The 15,398-nt window shown below is 36.9% G+C and overlaps 1 protein-coding gene across 1 annotated transcript in view; it reads right to left on the reverse strand.

Annotated features, from left to right (window-relative positions):
* The window catches only part of LOC149785920 (E3 ubiquitin-protein ligase rnf213-alpha-like), a 427,433-nt gene that overhangs the window by 308,755 nt on the left and 103,280 nt on the right, over positions 1-15,398 (reverse strand). The gene's annotated exons all lie outside the window — the stretch shown is intronic.

Here is a 15,398-nt window from a genome sequence, read left to right on the forward strand (position 1 = left end):
AACAATAAATAAATACCTTTTACTGTGATATAAGCAAGGCAACATTATACCAAGGTAGGTTCACCATAGTAACTGTTTCATCCCCTGATTAATGACCGTACCAATGCCATATCAGGAACAGCACAAAATTGAAAAACTTTATCTTAAGGGACCATTGTAATGTTAAAATTCAACACAATTCCTGGATCATGAATGTACCAGAACACTAATTACTATACAGCCTGAGAACCAGTCTACTGGTAGGGGAATAAAAAAACTGAGTACTAAATATTACACCCATTGGATCATAAATGCATACCTGTCACCTCTCACACCAGGAGAAAAACTCCCAATCTGGGGGGGCTGTTCCATGCCTACCTCCCGATCTCATAATATCTCCCAATTTTTTGCATAGAACTCCCAATTATTACATTAGGTCTGTCAATTTTCACTTCTCAAAAAAAACAACATATAAATAGATACAGCTTATGCAATCCACAGAAGCCATGTTGCATTTTATCACATGTGAATATTGTTGACAGGAAACAATTAATATCACCCAACAAGGGTTGTTGTTTTTCTTCAGTAAATAGAAGGTTTAGATTAACTATTATTCATGTAAATTTCAGAATTTTTTTAAAACCCCTACAATACTAGAGTAAGAAAAATAACAAAACAAATAACAATAAAACTGTCACACTTAGTTTCAATCTCATAAAAGATCACTGTGAATGCCATGTAATTTTCTCTACAAGCAAAAAAACATCTCCATTCCCACCAAATAAATTACACCAATAAACACCTGGCATGCCTGTACTGTATATATATAAACTTTAATTAACATGATTAAGTTAAAAGAAAGAATGAAAAAAAAATACCACACAGTATATTTATCTGCCACAACGAAATTAATTCAGAATAAATATTTTATAGAGTAAACAGTGTTACATGCCTTACAAGTTGAACCTAAGGAAATAAAGTGAGACACAAAACGTGGAAAAACCAGTTGCCACATATACAGTAACTTGTGACTGCAGATTTGAAGTGTTAAATAAAGTCATAAGCATCATAAGTTACAACAAAATAGGGCATCATTTATTTGCCAATCAATTGCTGATGCCTGTATGCACATACTACAGAACATGGTTTCTTTGTAGCATGTCAAATGGGCAGTCCTTTTCACAAGACAAATGCAATGATAAGGATTAACTGTTAATTAGTCACACTGGTTTTATTGCTTGTGTACTTAAGTATAACCTTTAGCTGTTGTGTACTTTAGTGATAGCTGACCAGAATATGAAAATGGGGCATGTCCTGGGGGATAATAAGGCATATCACAGGGAGAAATGGCATGTCCCATGAGCGCTCACACATTGGGGCAAGGGGGTAGGGATACTAGTCCCCTCCCCGATTTTCACCTTTAAACATGTTTAGGCTCTAACATCCAAACAATTTAATGGCTGACCATGCAATGTTCTCCCCATCTCAAAGTTTCTCCAGGCACCCCTGCTGCATCCTTTGAAATTGATGCATACTGGACTTGGAAGATTGGTCAACATTTATGGAAACCAGTGCTTAAAAAATGCAGTGTAAAAACCTCCCCATTTTAGGTCCAAATCTCCTTATTTTTTATTTCATCTCCCTACTTGTGTTTTGAAAAGGTGACAGGTATGTAAATGGATTTAATTTTCCATTATACATTTCATAAACTTCAATATTATGTACTATAGAGCAGCAGGGAAGTTGTACAGACCCCCTGGCACAGATAAATTTAAGCCTCCCAAACAAACTTTTTCCGTAGAAGCCTCAGATTTCAAAAATAAAGCCTCCTACGCAAAATAATCCGCAAAATTTCAACCCAAAGTGCATTTTCAGGCATAAAAAAAAGGCAGCTTTTTTGGGGGGGGTATTGTAAAATTTGTTTGTGATTGCAAATTCCGACTGCAATTTTATGAGTAAATTTGATCAAGACCAACTCGATACCTACTACGTGGATCATGAAGATTAATCGTGACAAAACCGTGCGGAGTTGCCTGAGCGTGACTGAAGAAATTTTTAAACTTATTTATATCCATGTCGCCATTGCACCAAGTTTGATGAATATTCCTCAGCGTGTGAGTATCAACGCCATTGAAAACTGATAAAATATTACAATTATCTCTAATCACCTTCGGAATTTGCGTATATCGCTGCGTCACGTAAATCACATCGGTGTTCTTATGTCGGCCACGCGAGAATATCCTAGCTGGGTTAGTTTGCTTATCCAGCATCACATCATCGAAAACAACAAGATTATTAGCATCACCGTCTAAACTTTCCACCGATGGAGTTTCATTGATATCCGTTATAAATTCTATTGTGCCATCCTCAGTATTATCGCTAAATTCCTTTAGTACTTGATAACATCGCTGATCGTCAACGGATGGCGCAACCAAATATAATTTATCCCATTTTAGCCATCTCATTATCAAATTTAGCAACAGTTGAGTTTTTCCAGATCCCGACGGTCCAATAATTATCATTCTTATCGAATTCGGTAATGCTGAAGTGTGTTTTACTTGCTCGCGTTTTTTCGTGGCTGAAAAATCAATTACATTCATGTTATTAGAATAACATGGATTCATATTGTGTTAAGTGTCGCACTCGAACTGCTACGATAAATCCAATCGAAGTCGTTACACGCAACAACAGGAATGCTATCAAAGGTGAATGTGCGGTTTGTGGAACAAGTAAATTTAGATTCGTAAAAAAAAAGATAGAAGAACCGGAGGAGATATTGCCGCCTCCTTAACAAATCTGCCTGGAACTCCTTGGGCGAAATATCCCGGAGAGAAACATTTACCAGGATATAATTACTGCGGACCTGGTACAAGGTTAGATATAAGACTTAACGATAATAATCAACCAAATCCTGGCGAGGATCCAGTAAATGCTATCGATAACGCATGCTACTATCACGATCTTGCATATCGCAGCGGAGATTTACAACAAAGACATCTCGCTGATATTAAATTAATTCACGCAATAGATGCTATTCCTGATAAAAATTTCAAAGAGAAATTGGCAACTTGGTTGATAAAAGGAGCAATGAAAGGTAAATTAGTACTAGGTGCTGGTAATTTATAATGGAGCAAATATATTATTCTCCGCGAGGATTTTGGCGAGGAAAATCAGCAATAGCCAAACTTGCTAAGGCAGCAAAAGTAAAGCAATCTGTCGCTGAATCGTGGCTATCGAGGCAAGCAGTCTGGCAAATTTATCTTCCTCCGCCTAAGAAAATATCATATGCGAGTTTCTCTGTCAGCGTCCCTAATGAAGTCCATCAGGCTGATCTTATGTTTCTTCCTTACGATACCGTCGACGGAGTCACATATAAATACGTGTTGACGGTTGTTGATATCGCTAGCAGATACAAGGAAGCGGAACCGTTATCGAATAAAACAGCAACAGAGATTGCTAAGGCGTTTAGCGAAATTTATTCACGATCTCCATTAACATGGCCGAAGCTTCTCCAGGTTGATCCAGGTCGAGAATTTCTTGGCGCGGTTACTTCACTGATGAAAAAGAATAATGTTAAAATCCGTCGCGGTATTGTAGGTGTTCATCACAATCAAGCTATCGTTGAGAGATTCAATAAAACTCTTGCAGAACGATTATTCGGATATCAGTACGCGAGAGAATTTATTCAAGATAAACGATCTCACGATTGGGTAACAAGATTACCTCACGTGATTAATGCGCTAAATAACGAAGTAACACGAACAATATCAATGAAACCCGCAATTGCAATTACAAAGACAAAAATACCACTAAAGCGAGATTCTACTATTCCACCTGTGCTAGGTAGCGTTATTGTAAGGTATTTGTATAAGGAAGGAGAAGCCGAGGGTGGCAGAAAAAGAGCAACTGATCCAAACTGGAGTGTTACGACACATAAAATATCAGCTGTAACAAGATCATCAGGAAGGCCAGCGATTTATTTTCTAGATTCACTAGCGCCACAACGCGGATTTACCAAAGAAGAATTACAAATAATACCAAAGGATACTCAATTACCACCATCGTCGTTAATGTGAAATTTAATTCTACCTAACTGAGATAATTTTCTTACTCGAGACACGGCCAGATAAACTAAATTTGACCAGGAAATTCTATCATCGACAATCCAGACTTGACCATCTACTGTTAATCCTTGTGATGAATGTATCGTTGCTGCGTATCCGAGTTTCCATGGTGATTTTTCGGCATTTATCGCATCATTGACAAGATTAATATCAACGAAAATAATATCATTTAAAACCATTATTTTTTCTTCTCCACATGGCAAAGTAACATTAATATTTTGTTTCCTAGTATCAGCTGGCCTATAGCACAACGGAACCTGCAATGTTGGAAATTTCTCACAATGAAGTTTGAATAGTATTTCCTGAATAGTATCGCGAATAATTTTTCTGCTAGCAACAATCAAATGATCTGGACGCCACAAAGTTAGAAAATTATCCATCGGAGTCTCATCAATTATTTTTCTCATCACATCACATTGAAACTTATTAGGTTGCAACCGAATCATTTTTTTAAACTCGGTCAGTAAAATATCATTAGATCTATAATCAGCATCAATCTCTTCATAATAATCCACAAAATTTCTAAGCCATCTATGAGGAGATTCGCCATCAATAGGATCAGGTTGGCCGTGATCGCCGCACATTATTACTGCGGTGTTTTTCTCTTCCAACCAACTTAGGAATGATTTTAGTATAACTAAATTTACTGTGCAAATTTCATCAAATATTATAATCTTATTAACGTACTTGTTTCCCATTCGAGCCGGATCCCACAATCCACCACTATATTTGAAATAACTGTGATACGTACAAGAATTAACGCCACGCTGTTTTATTTCTCGCGCTAATCTATGAGTTGGAGTCAACACGATCATATCAGAATTTGAAAATAAATTTATTGCTCGTGTTGTTTTACCACTACCACCAGGACCATTTAGGTAAACGAATTTGTTTCGTGAAATTGGATCGAACACTGATACTGCTGTTGATACTTCATCGCATTTATCTTTATGAAATTTATCGCAATCTTCCACATCCGCGTCCTCACAATAATCTAGAATATCCTCGTTTTTTATTCTCCAGGTTCCCCAAGAACCATCGGTGATTAAATTTTCTAATCTGCACTGATATTTCTTATCGATATAAAATGAATCCGTTGCAACCCTTACCGCGATATCAGAAAATTTATTTATCATTGACAGCAAATTAATACTCACATAAGCGAGCATTGATGATCTTAAATGAGTATACTGTGCTGATTCTCCATCAAGATAAGTGATCACGGTACCCAACTTTTCTCCATCAATAATAATATTTTCTCTGTTGCAAAATATTCCACGAGACACTGTATCGGCAATAATAAAATCCATCTCGGCATCATTGATAAATAACCTAGCGTGGCGATGTTTATGATCAACTGATCCTCCTTGAGTAAATTTACCAATTATTTTTCTTCCAATATCTTTCGCGTTTTCACAATCTGTCGGCAACCACACCTCGGTCTGCTTTCTATACGATATAATCGCTTCACTTACCGTCAATGATATTAACATCGACGAATCCAGCATATATCTCAACAATACCGTAGGGACCCATCTTCGCTGAGATAAATGCCGACCAAACCAAATATAGCAAATCTTATGTAAATTCTCAGCAAGTTCGAATGAAGTAACATGAGCGAATCCGGTCATAACAAAATCGGGTAATGGTCCGTTGATTGCAACTCTCGTCATCTCGTTGGTAGGATGGCCGAATTTAGCAAAGTAATCTGTACAATCACCATACCCAAGAAAACTTCCAGGATAGCAAGCGCTCATATCAACAGAAATCATATCTTCGAAATAATATTTGGTATTCCACAATCCTCCATGGCCATATTCGATACAACTAAGTTGAATATCATTAAGGAACTCATTCCTTGTAGGTTTCCACGAATTTCTCTCTCTAGCAGCGTGAGCCGCAACAGACGGAACAGTAAAGCAGTTTGTTAATAATCGATCTGGATCTGACGAATATTTCTCCGCGATATTTTTCATCGATTCGTGTAATATTTCATCTCGGTAAATATCTCCGCGTGGCAATATAAATTGATCATATCTTTCTTCGCTAGAAAATAACCAAACCGATATTGGATCGGACTTGGTTAATAATTTGATATACCTGAACATTGCATCAGAATTGTCTTTGGATTCTTCCACGGGATAAAATTTAACAACACGATCTCGTGGAAATATCATCACTGACTGAGTCCACGCATGTGAATTATGATCAACAATTTCGATTGGTGTTCCTCGAGAATTATACGGTGACGAATATAATATTTCACCCGATAACGTTTTAACCGTAATAGGAAATTTAAGTTTCTTGCTCAGCGCAGCAACATCATCAATCGATGCACCATCAGTAACCGTCCTTGCCCATAAATTAATTTTATCCAGTCTTAATTGAGTCAGACCAGATCCACGACGAGCGTTTTTCATATGCTCGATAACGCGTTCAGCCACGCAATTTATCATCGGAGATTCTTTCATCGCAGGTAAATTTTTCGCATCAGGATTATTATTCAGCCGATAAATTCCATACACTACAGCACTAGAAGGATACGCCCTAGCATAATAAGGACCATCAATCCCCAGTAACAATCCCGGATTCGAATTTTTATCAAGAACAACATTTTTCTTACCGCCGCGTACTGGATCTCTTTTATCGCGAATAATCCAAGTATCATCGGGCATTTGTGCAATAAATTTTATTCCGAAAATAAATCGTTCTTCTTTGTGTTCAGATTTTATGTGCTCGATTATCTTTTTTGCTCGCTCCAGATTCATCGTAGCATCAACAAAATTAGTTTTCCACGTCGACCAAACATGAATCGCTCCATCATCGAAAAATTCTTTCTTTGCACGATCTACTTCAGGAATGATATATTCTGCCTCATCAAGATCAAATAAATCCATTATTATATTTTAGACAAATGTTTAAATTATAATATGCAATGCAAATGGATAATAGTCGGATCAACAAAGTCATGTGACAAATCCTGCAGAGGTGAATATTGCGGCGCTCATATATACGAAGTTCGACGAGGTAACAAAGGACCACAACGATGCTTAGTTTGCCAAGTTGGCATTCGAGAAAAGACTCGATTGTGTTTTTCTTGTGGTGGAAAGAAATATCGTGAGTTACGAAGATATTATGAAAAGAAATCTTTATCAGTAATTTCTTGTGAAGAAGATTATATTAATCGTTTCAAAGCAAATTATGATTTAGACTTATAAAATATTATATATGGAAATGAAATCAACGATTCCCATGAGTGAATATAAATCACATCCCATCATTGATGGTTACGAAGCATCCAAGGATGGAAATGTCAGACACATCAGAACAAAGAATCTTGTTGGTTTTGTTGATATGAATGGATATCTCAGATTTACAATCAATAAAAATAATATACGAAGAAGCACACATTACTTCGTTCATCGATTTACATTCGAATGTTTTCATGGACTCATCAATGATAATTTGGTTATAGATCATATCGATGGAAATAAACTCAACAACAAACTTTCCAATCTTCGAGCTGTGACTCAAAGTGAAAATTGTTCCTCAGGTAATTCTGGAAGGCATCCGAAATATGCCAAATCAGTTGAGTCGATAAATCTAGAAACAAATGAAAAAATTATATTTGAGTCGATAAATACTGCTGCAAAGTATTATGAAATTAATGTAATATCGGTGTGGCGAGCAGCGGAGGGAATAATTCACAGAACATTTTCCTACAATCTCGGCGAGTGGATCAGATTCTCTTATGTACCAATAATATTCAATGATGACGAAGATCATGATGATGACGACGACGAAGAATAATTAAATACTACAAAATTAATATAATGGACGAAGAAATAATAAACGACATCATTGCAGCGATTGATGATCTGAAGAAAAAGATAAATCTTCCATCGGAGTTAGACACAAATAAAATTCGATCTGAATTTGAAATGATTGTTCAAGGAAAACTTGAATATAAATATACGCTGCCGTCGGAATATAAATTAATAAAGAAAATCCAAATCGCGATATATCAATCACTTGCGACAGTCAGCGATGATCGCATCGAGGATTTTGTTAAATTATCGATGCTAGTAGAAAATGCTAGATTGATTTTATCAGACGCTTATGAATCACGAAAAATTACAAGTTCGCGTGTCAGGCAACTGAAAAAACTTGTCGATGAAAGTAAAATTAGGGAATCATCTATATCCTGAATAATTTCTGCAAAACAAAAAAAAAAGATTAATTTTGAACATTCCCCTGGTTTTTATTTATTTTTTTCGCCTATTTTTCCCACGGATACAGATTTGAAAATCTCACTCACGATTTCACCAAAAGATTGATACTCACAGTTTCCCCGCGTATATCAAGTAAATTTCCTTTCTGATCCGTTAGTTTGAAATTTATTCTTGACAAAAATCGATTATGACATCGCAGGTAAAACGGATTCATTGGTTCCTTGATTATCAAATAACCAGGAGATGCGCTAGGTGAAAATGAATACAATATAAAACCCTGATGGGCTTGATTTGACTCTGACGCATCAACATTGTAACTACCCTCGACAACATCCGCGTGAAGATAAATCGCGATAACTTCCGTTATATTGACGATACCCGGCGAGATATGCCGCCCTTGCCCGGCAGGATCATTATTGTGTTTAAGAATCAATTCCGATTGTATTTTTTTAGTCCATGTGGCATGTAATTTCGGAAATAAATCATCAATGGTATCAGTGACGGATTTTCTCATCGCATCAAAATCAGAATTGGGGAATTTGAAATTTGGTAGCGTTTCCTCGCTTAAGTCGAATACTCTCATGAATTTTTGTTTTTCTCCTGAGTTCTTGATCAACTCGAATTTGCTAATAGGAAGAACATACTCGGCAATTGATATATCGTCGACTATCGCCCGAATAAACATATCATGATAATATTCAATATCATTCGCAAGTTGATTTAAAATTTTCACGTGCTTTATAATTTCGCTACATGAACCAGATTTATTTAGGATGCATTCATGAAATGATCCGCGCAATAAATTTAATTGTAATTCGTGTTCTTGAATAAACTCGTCGAGGGTTCTTCTTACCAAGATACCGTCTATGGGGGCTATTATCCTGTTAATGTGGGTAGCGTCGAAGATTTTCACATCTGGGGGGATTTTAGGAAGAGGCAGCCATGAGAGAATTCTTTCATTAATAAAAGTGAAAGCGAATATTACTAGGTTAATTTTGTGGTTATTCATAAGATTGATGGCGCTGTGGATCAGAGGCTTGTGTTTGATATCTCCATACCATCCTTCGTCGGTTGTAAAATCTTCCTTTTTTGGTTCCGGTAGTTCTGGAAGGGTTTCATCATACCAACCTGGAATAATAACATCCGATTTCTTTGGTTCTACCAGAGGTGCGACCTCGGGCCAACCTAATATATTCCTGATCGATGATTGGTAAATATCTACCACGTACGGTGATTTCACTTCTATCATTGACGATAGTGTTGGATCATGTGAAGATATCTTTATTCCCGGAGTAGCATCGCCGGTTAAATTTGATATTCTAGTGGTAAATTCATTATTCAGTTGATCAATTTCGTAACTACCGGTTGGTATACCAACGACGATCCAATCGGGAGTTCCATCGGGTTTATTTTTATTTGCAAAAACAAGTGAATTATTTGACATCAAATTACCGAATGATTTCGATCTAACATTAGGCCAGCTGTTGTAGACGCGCAATTGTGTTAATGCAATTTCATTAACGCTAATTGGTGTTGAAAAATTAATACTAAACTCGGGTTTCGTTGAACTTAACGATATTAACGTTGTTGTTGGTGGTGTTGTGTTTGTCACGATCTTGGCTAACTCGGACATTATTAATATTCATTTGTTCAATCTCCGAGTAAATACTAATCATTGAAGAAAATTCTAGATCGGATATAATACCGTCGTTGAGACTTTCGGAAAGTAACAATGATAACTTCGAGTACGCATCATTGATCTTAGCAAGTTTATTTTTGTACGATGATAATTTCTCACTTGTGCACGAGGATATCTTTTTTGCGATAATATTAAGAACACCCGCGATTGCTGTTGTTGACGAGATTATTATTGTTGTTACGATTGGCGCTATCATTGTTACCGCGGATAGAATTATTCCTGCACCAGCGACCACAGCTGATACTGCGTACACTGCAACATCAATGATAACTAATTTGCGCTGGTATTTATTTATTTTTGTTTGATAATCGTCAAGGAGTTTTCGTAACGAATCCTGCCATGATCGCGCCTGATTGTAACGGTAATCCGATGCTGTCATTTATTAGTATCCTACGATAACAATTGCATAATCATTATTTATCCAAATACTTCCAATCCCGACAAAAATTCGAAAATTACAAAATAATCCACCGGTCCTGTGGTAGTTCTATCTGGTGGTTCCAGATTGCATACTGTATCCTCATCTTTTTTTAGTGAAATAATAAAAGATGAGGGATAAAATTCGTGGATTTTATGCCACGATCGGATTCTAAATTTCGTATCAGAGATAATATGTATTCGATATATACCGGTAATTGGCACGGTGAGACTAAAATCGGTTGTGGCATTTTTAATATTCCAAATATAGGATTTTGTCCTTAACACGAATGGCACACTGCAGGTAAGATTTTTTGTTTCTACTTCCTCTGGTATCGAAATTCGCGATAATCTTCCAAATTTCATTGATGATAATTTTGTGCTGATTTCGTTGATGTTTGTTGTTAAAGTAAGAAATTTCTCATTGATAGCTTTTATTTCTCCGTGATACACTGATGGATCGAGTTTCTTATGTGTTAGTTCAAACATTTTATTGATATTGTCGTTAACTTCCTTAATGGTTTTTTTTGTTTCTTCATGTGATTTTATATCGACTTTATGTTGCAATAACATATGAATTACTTCGAGATTATCTTTTATTATTCTAATCGCTTCGGAATTTGCATCATTTCCTTGAGATGCGTTTATTTTCTCGATATCTTCGTTGATTTTTTTTATTTTCTCGCTAAGATCGTCATGTGATGCTTGATCGGCTTTCTTATCTGATACGGAGGAAGTATCAGTTGATGTTTTTATATTCTCGTCAAATTTTTTGCTAAATTTATCTAAAATATCGTCAAGTTTTTTAAGGTCGTTATTTAGCCTATTAAGTCTTTTTGTCATTCTATCTTGAAGATCGTCGTGTATTGCTTTATCAACCTTCAGGGGTAACTTCGCTATAATATCGGCGATATCAGCAACAGATTTTAATACCATCTCCGATTGGCGAGTAAATTGACTAATGTGATCGCGGTATTCGTCTCGCTTGATTATATCAGTTATTTTGACATTACTAGTTTGTAATCGCCCTTCGGTATTTTGAAAAACAGCAACTTCGCCAGGATCAACTTCTGACAGTGATAAAAGATTGTTAATATCACTCTTGGTTGCAAACTTTGATGTATCGATGTCGCCTACTACTTCCTTTTTTTCTTTCCTAAAAAGAGATCTACCGTAAATGTCAACCATGATATTTATCTACGGTATATTCAAATAAAATTTTGCGATAAGGACGAGATGACTTTGAAATTGCATCAAGGACGTTAATTGTTTCCCGGCCGCATATTGGTGGATCATCTAATGTTTGTGTTGGAAGTGTTGAATACCAAACCGGAAGTTTTAGTTTTGACACATATTTGATAAATTCATTTGGCGGTGCCGTATGAGTCGAAGTAAATGATTTCGCGAGGATTAATCGCGTAAGCAACCCAGTGAGTGCCAGGGCCGGAATTTTTATCAAGATTTATTATTCCTGTCTCGGTGAGATTTGGTTTATCTGGTAGTTGATCTCGCATAAATACGCCCCTGAAAAATTTTATTTTCTTTTTTTTTGCTTCACTTATTAAATCTAAATTTGAGGCTGGTAGGCTCGACTTAGACCGGATCCGTACGGGGGTCGTCTTAGGTAAAGGCCTGATCCTTGTTGCGGCTGCATCAATTTTGCGAGAAGAGGGAGAAGAGGGAATATCCCTCCCTTTTTTTTGCGATATCTTCCTCCGACGATCTTTTTTCCTAATGCGGTACTTATCCCACCGAGTGCACCTAATCCTATTGTTTTTGCAATCATGGGGGCCGCTGCAGCTATTAATCCTGGAATAGCGGCGAATAAAGGAAAAATACCACCCACTTTGATCATATCTCTGATTGCTCCTATTGAGAGATTTAGGCGAATACCAGTATTTGCTGATCTGGCTCTGGTGAAATGTCCGTGTTGATTTTTAGTTAACGATAGTTTGTTAGGTCCACCGTGAAGTTGATTACTTTTTAAGGTTAAACTTAAACCTCGTCGCGCTGTTGTTGCTGCATGAAGTTTTTTCACCTGACCGGGAGTCAGAGTTACGCTGACGTGATCGTATGGCATATTAATAATCACTTAATCTAAATTTGGAATTTATTACATATTCTCTACGGGAGCGTCGATAACTCTCATTCTACCGCTGATGCCTTCCAGGAACATTGTTCTATCACTGAGAATTACTGCGAATACCTTATATAAATTATTTCCTGTTCGAATTCTAGCTTTGAAATGAATATCGACGACGGATTGCTTTATCAAATCGAGATGTTCCAAGGAAAAGTAATAAATAGGATAAAGTTTATTAAAATCTAGTTGTGATATTTGCAATCCAGTATCGATATTTTGATCGCGACCCATGAAACTTAACAATCGATGATATGCGCGAGCTGTCGAATAATTTTCAAAATTGATGGATATTTCCTCGGATGGCTCCTGTTGGCCATTTACTCTCAGTGACACGTTTGTTGCGCTGATATTATCGAATATCATGTGGCTATATAATTGATGATATCTTCGTGTATGCAAAAAAGCGACAAAAATATGACGTGGCGCAGAGGTACCTTGCTGCGATGCAATGCGCCAAGTAAAATCACCATCAATATCAGTAGTTGTGGAATCTGTTGTTGTTGTTAGCCATGACATGATAGATTTACCACCTTGATTCATAAATGATAATAATTTTTCTTCCACGATTAATGATGGAGTTATCGCTGGCATCCACAAGGTAAATTTTAGTAATTTTACCCTACCTCCATGATTCGTGTGATCATTTGCACCTACCACGTTCGTTTGGTAATTGATATCACCTTCTCGCCAAATAGCATCATTACTATCTGCTTTTCTAATAAATGTTACGGTATGCTTTGCTCCGTAAATAACTTTTCTAAAATGCCTGCAAAATCCAAATATATGAGATAACGGAATAGCACAAGAGAATTTTCTACGTAGATCCCACAACATGGATTTTCTCGTGGCAAATCCAAGATTATAATCAGGATTAGTGCCGAGGGGAAGATCTTGGATAGTATTAATAAGGACTGGGGGGGGCTGCGCGATCTCTAGGTTGTCCGATATCAAGCGGTCTATTATCGGGACGATCAGAATTATCTTTGGCAAACATCATACCCGGACCAGCTGATCTGGTAAAATCATCCGAGTATCTCGCTAGACCTATTATCGTTGTTGCTAAATCAACATCATTGGTAATTGACTCAATCTCTTTTCCATCAATCATGTAAGTGGCGCTCTTGAATAATGCCATAATACCGTTATTAACAAATCCGACTCTAAAATCTGCTCCATAGAGAGTAACGCCGTCATCTCTAGTAATTTCACCGGTAACTTCGATATATGCCTCAGATGGAAGAAAATATCTTGTTGTATCGTGAACTTGAATTTCCAGGCGATTATCAGTATTTGGTGTAACTGTGTCGTACGAGAAATACTGGAAATCTCGCACTGATGTATCCCTACCTACTGGTTCATCCATGTCAAATACTTCATTTGACACTTGTGAGAACATTTATTATTAATAATATCGTCTAAAACGAAGACCATCGCCTGAAACAAAACTTGTATTTGCTAGATTTGTGTTAGCAACATTCTGAGCTAGATTTGTCTTAGCAACTTCCTGCACTAGATTTGTTATAGCAGCTTCCTGTGCTAGATCATTTATTTTTTTATTTGCCGCATCATTTATGGCCTTACTGACTTCGGGTGGCATTTCGCTGGTAATGGGTAATTTGACGGGTTGCTTTTTACGTACTAAACTTAATATTTTATCTTTGATAGCGTTGAAGCCTTTACTGGCCAAATTACCGATACCAGAAACAGCAGTCTCACCTATCTTTCCTATTGCTTTTAATCCTAGTTGTTTTACCATTGGTCCAATTTTAGGTATTACTCGCGTGACAAGACTTCCAATGATATCGCCAAATCCATTACCGTGAATATATTTGTATACTGGCAATCGAGAGTTTACTATGCGGACCTGATTAGGTCTGCGTTGATGTTTATGAACAATCATATTATTTCAATTGTGTTGATTTAATCGATGAGTTCATCGACAAACTCTTTATAAATGTGAGAATCGATGATACCACCACGGAATAATCGCTGACAAATATCTGATGCTTCGTTGACTATCTCACGGGAGTTATTTCCGGCTCGCTTTCCTCCGATTAATACTTCGAGGCGAGATACATCGTTGACAACACTATCGGGACAAACTGAATATCCACTTCCTTTCTTTTCTGGATCCTTAAATACTTCTCCTGACGAACTAGACGACGACGTCAGTGGTAAATATATTTCTGGTGGAGGTGAAGGTGAACCGCCCCTAAGTGTTGCACCCTCCCCGGGGTCGATTCCCCATCTTGTTGGTTTTTCAGTGGGACCCCTGTAGTTTGACGCTGTTGGTTCCACAGGTGGGGGTCGCCAAGAGGGGAATGCAGAAGGTTCCCTTGGATATAATGTAGGAGAGAGAAGAGGGTGATGAGGATCAAAGGAAAATGATTCAGAACTATCACTTTTAGGTGGTGAACCTTTATCTTTAGGTGACGAACTTTTACTTTTAGGTGATGAACTTTTACTTTTGGGTGGCGAACCCTCAAATTTGGGTAGCGAACCCTCAAATTTGGGTGTTGAAATTTCTACATCTCCCCTTACCTGATATCTAATAACATCCGACAAAAATTTTGAAAAATCATCATCTTTATAATTTACTGGTTTTCCTAAACTACCAAAATAAACTATCGCATACCAAACAAGATCGTTGATTTTATCAACATTAATATCTTTTTTCAAATAAATTTTTTTAGTTTTCAAATCAGCTTTTGAAGCAATTACAACTCTCGCAACATCATCTTCACGAATTGCATGTATGTTATCTTCATCCAAATAATTATCAGCAGGTAAACTAGGATCAGGAA

The sequence above is a fragment of the Sinohyriopsis cumingii genome, chromosome 12 (genome assembly GCF_028554795.1).
Source record: "Sinohyriopsis cumingii isolate HCF-2022 chromosome 12, ASM2855479v2, whole genome shotgun sequence".
Classification (NCBI taxonomy): Eukaryota; Metazoa; Mollusca; class Bivalvia; order Unionida; family Unionidae; genus Sinohyriopsis; species Sinohyriopsis cumingii.